This window comes from Babylonia areolata, chromosome 17 (assembly GCF_041734735.1).
Source record: "Babylonia areolata isolate BAREFJ2019XMU chromosome 17, ASM4173473v1, whole genome shotgun sequence".
Taxonomy (NCBI): Eukaryota; Metazoa; Mollusca; class Gastropoda; order Neogastropoda; family Buccinidae; genus Babylonia; species Babylonia areolata.
The window spans coordinates 19,673,291-19,678,290 of record NC_134892.1 but is presented as its reverse complement, the minus strand read 5'-3'; the positions used below and the strand labels follow the sequence as shown (position 1 = coordinate 19,678,290).

The 5,000-nt window shown below is 49.8% G+C and overlaps 1 protein-coding gene across 3 annotated transcripts in view; it reads right to left on the bottom strand.

The window, feature by feature from the left end:
* LOC143291509 (GTPase IMAP family member 9-like) overlaps positions 1-5,000 on the bottom strand; it is a 20,178-nt gene that overhangs the window by 12,538 nt on the left and 2,640 nt on the right. The window contains exon 2 of one of the 3 annotated variants that reach the window (XM_076601397.1): positions 3,782-3,808. The exons of 1 other annotated variant lie outside the window; for it this stretch is intronic. The gene's annotated coding sequence lies outside the window, so the exon portion shown is untranslated. The remainder of the gene's footprint in view (positions 1-3,781; positions 3,809-5,000) is intronic. One more of the 3 variants, XM_076601398.1, reaches the window with a different exon arrangement.

Genomic DNA, 5,000 nt, shown 5'->3' with positions numbered 1-5,000 from the left:
ACGCACACACACACACACACACACACACACACACACACAAAGAAGAACCTGGATGATACAAGGCCAGCCCTTTGTCCCCCAATGTCTATGTTCCCCACGGTTTTATGTTCCCCCCAGGCCTATGTTCCCCCATGTCTATGTTCCCCAAGGTCTGTGTTCCCCAAGGATTGTGTTCCCCAAGGACTGTGTTCCCCAAGGTCTATGTCCCCCAAGGTTTGTGTTCCCCAAGGACTGTGTTCCTCAAGATCTAGGTTCCCCAAGGTCTGTGTTCCCCAATGTCTGTGTTCCCCCAGATCTACAGACCTGTATGAATAATCACAGGCCTGGGAAAACAAGACAAGGCGGCACATGGATCTGAGGGAATATAGACCCGAAGGAACACATACAGGGGGGTCGGAGGGGATATAGACCTGCAGACATATGCATGGGGGAACATAGACCTGCAGGGACATAATGATATACGTGGAGAAATGTAGACCTGGGGGTATATATAGATCACGAGAAACACAGACTATGTTCACTAGAGAACTGGGGGAGTACATACAGACGTGGGGAAATACTGCCTGGAGGAATATAGACAGACCTCGGGGTGTACAGACCTGGGGAACATATAATTATCTGGGGTAACATGCACGTGCGGAATACTGACTAGGGGAGTGGGGGCTGGGGGTGGGGGTGGGGGTGGGGGCACATATTAGGACCAGAGAACTGGGGGGGAAACATGGGGAAACACAGACCTGGAGAAATATAGACAGACATGCGGGAACATAACAACTGGGGGAATGTTGACTTAGTGAAATAGTGAACAGGGGAAATGAACACAGACTTGGAGTAACACTGGTCTGAGGGTATACAGACCTGGGGGAACACAGACCAGAAGGAACACAGACCCGCGGGAAGATAGACCTGGGGGAACTGTGCCTGGTGGATACAGACCTTGGGGAACACAGACCTGGGGGAACTGTGCCTGGTGGATACAGACCTTGGGGAACACAGACCTGGGGGAACTGTGCCTGGTGGATACAGACCTTGGGGAACACAGACCTGGGGGAACTGTGCCTGGTGGATACAGACCTTGGGGAACACAGACCTGGGGGAACTGTGCCTGGTGGATACAGACCTTGGGGAACACAGACCTGGGGGAACTGTGCCTGGTGGATACAGACCTTGGGGAACACAGACCTGGGGGAACTGTGCCTGGTGGATACAGACCTTGGGGAACACAGACCTGGGGGAACTGTGCCTGGTGGATACAGACCTTGGGGAACACAGACCTGGGGGAACTGTGCCTGGTGGATACAGACCTTGGGGAACACAGACCTGGAGGAACTGTGCCTGGTGGATACAAACCTTGGGGAACATAGACCCGCGGGAAGACAGACCTGGGGGAACTGTGCCTGGTGGATACAGACCTTGGGGAACATAGACCTGGGGGAACTGTGCCTGGTGGATACAGACCTTGGGGAACATGGACCCGCGGGAAGACAGACCTGGGGGAACTGTGCCTGGTGGATACAGACCTTGGGGAACACAGACCTGGGGGAACTGTGCCTGGTGGATACAGACCTTGGGGAACATAGACCCGCGGGAAGACAGACCTGGGGGAACTGTGCCTGGTGGATACAGACCTTGGGGAACACAGACTCGAGGGAACATAGACCTGGGCAAATACTGACCGGGGGGAAACAGACCAGGGGGAACATGGACTTGGGTAAAACAGATCTGGGGTATGGGACACGGACTAGAGGGAACAGAGAACTGGGGGAATAAATAATATTGACGCAGGGAAACACAACCCTGGAGGAATATATAGACCTGGGGGAATATACACCTGCGGGAAAATGGACCTTGGTGGAAATTACCTTGAGGAACACAGAGCAGGGGGAATATAGAACTGGGAAATTGTAGACGGGGGGGAAAGTGGACCTGGATGGAAAATTACCTTGCGGAACACAGAGCAGGGGGAATATAGAACTGGGAAATTGTAGACGGGGGGAAAGTGGACCTGGATGGAAAATTACCTTGCGGAACACAGAGCAGGGGGAATATAGAACTGGGAAATTGTAGACGGGGGGAAAGTGGACCTGGATGGAAAATTACCTTGAGGAACATAGAGCAGGGGGAATATAGAACTGGGAAATTGTAGACGGGGGGAAAGTGGACCTGGATGGAAAATTACCTTGCGGAACATAGAGCAGGGGGAATATAGAACTGGGAAATTGTAGACGGGGGGGAAAGTGGACCTGGATGGAAAATTACCTTGCGGAACATAGAGCAGGGGGAATATAGAGCTAGGAAATATAGACCGGGGGACACTGACCTGGGAGAATAATGACCTTGTGGAACACAAACCAGGGGCAATTTTTATCTCAAGAATACACACCTGCGGGAACACAGACCTGGGGGAATACAGATCATGCGGAATACTTATGTTCTTGGGGAATATAGACCTCCGGGAGCTAAGACATGAAGGATAGACATGACCGACGCTAGATATAAATTGTATTGTATTGTTTTGTGTTGTATTGTGTTGTCACGATAGATTTCTCTGTGTGCAATTCGGGCAACTCTCCCCGCAGATAATGCCTCGCTTGCCGCCCCCCCCCCCCCGCCCGTCCCCCCCTCTCTCTCTTTCTCTGTGTGTCTGTGTCTGTGTGTGTCTCTCTCTCCACGTTTGTTTACTATCAAGGAGGATATTTCTACAGAATTTTGCACTAAGGGATGACCCTCTTGTTGCCGTGGGTTCTTTGGCCTACGCTAAACGCATGCTGCACACGGCATCTCGGTTTGATCCGAACGACTATAAAAAATAGACAAGCAGAGCACAGACACAGACACACGTACAAACAGATAGATAGACTGATGACAAAGACAGGCAGACAGACGTACGGACAGACACACAGTCAGTCACAGAGACACGCTGACAGACAGACAGACAGACAGATACGCAATACTGATAAATCGGTAGACAAACAGACCAACTGATACACTGACAGATGGTCAGGCACATAAATAGATAAACAGATTGGCAGAGAGACAGACAAACAGACAGACATCAGGCAAACATGCAGAGAGGTGGTCAGACAGACAGACAGACAGACAGACAGGAAGGCAGACAGACAGAAAGACAGACATCAGGCAAACATGCAGAGAGGCGGGCAGACAGACAGACAGACAGGCAGGCATACAGACAGAAAGACAGGCATCATGCAAACAGGCAGAGAGGCGGGCAGATTGACAGACAGACAGACATCAGGCAAACATGCAGAGAGGCGGGCGGGCAGACAGACAGTCAGACAGACAGACAGACAGGCAAACAGGTAGAGAGTTGAGCAGACAGACAGACAGACAGACAGGGATCCATGCAGGCAGGCTGGCAGACAAACAGACAGGGATCCATGCAGGCAGACAGACAGGGATCTATGCAGGCAGGCGGGCAGACAGACAGACAGGGATCCATGCAGGCAGACAGACAGACAGACAGACAGACAGGGATCCAGGCAGGCAGGCAGACAGACAGGAAAGCAGGCAGACAGGCACACACAGACAGACAGACAGACAGGGATCCAGGCAGGCAGGCAGACAGACAGGAAAGCAGGCAGACAGACAGACAGCGATCCATGCAGGCAGGCGGGCAGACAGACAGACAGACAGGGATCCATGCAGGCAGACAGACAGACAGGGATCCATGCAGGCAGGCAGACAGACAGGAAAGCAGGCAGACAGGCAGACAGGCAGGCAGACAGACAGGAAAGCAGGCAGGCAGACAGACAGACAGTACTTATCGTCTACGTTTTTCCACTTGGATCTGTCAGTGACAGCCAGAAAGGTCAACACAGCCGGTGTACCTCATTATACTTGTCATTACACTCAGTAGACTCTCAACCCACCTGTCTGCATGTGCGTGCGTGCGTGCGTGCGTGCGTGTGTGTGTGTGTGTGTGTGTGTGTGTGTGTGTGTGTGTGTATGTGTGTGTGTGCGCGCGCCTGTGTGTGTATGTGTGTGTGAGACAATGACAATGACAAATGTTTTAATTGTGAAGGCCATCGACCCATACACAAATTTATATATACATAGCGGCCAGATCATTTGTCCAGTATTTTTCCTTTGATCGCTCAGTAGTGTGGATTGCCGGAGAACGTAAATGGTTTGTTTCACAAGTCATGAAACAATATACAGGTATCTATGGGATGGAATTCATCTTCAACAGATTCATATACATTACATTTCTTTATTGTTATCATAATTCTAATAATAACTATAACAATAATGATGATGATGATGATGATTATTATTATTCGTAGTAGTAGTAGTAGTAGTAGTAGTAGTAGTAGTAGTAGTATCATTATTATTATTATTATTGTTGTTGTTGTTGTTGTTATCATTATTATTAGCATTTACTCCTTAACTTTAGAAATAAATCCTAGGCGTTTGCAAATTGAACAGACTTAAATACACAAACAGGAAAAACTGAACACAAGATACAAAACATTATGACATTATTCTCACCCGTCCCCCACCACACATACACGCCCCCCCACCCCCCCTCCCGTCTCCACCCAACCTTCCCCCCTCCTCTCCCCCCGTCGCCCTCCCACAACACACACACACACACAACTCAGACTAGCACGCGTGCACGCATACACACGTCCTAGTACACAATCATAAATAGTGTAACAATGAAAAATACAACCTAAAAATTCTGTACATAAACACACTCACTCACTGATAGCCATTTTAATTCATACTGGAAAGGGATAAGCTGTTGAAAATCATTCATGAGTGGAAAAGGTGGGTCTTCGAACTGGATTTGAAAGACAGCTGCGGAGATGAGTAACGGAGAGGCTGAGGAAGTTGACTCCAATGAGTGGGGGACTTGGTAAGGAAAACCGCGCTGGCAATACGTTTGGGTTCGGACACGAGCAATCCTATGCAGGCGGTAGTCAGAAGAAGAACGAAAAACTGTTCCCTCTCTCTTCTCACCCACACTGTCATGTAAA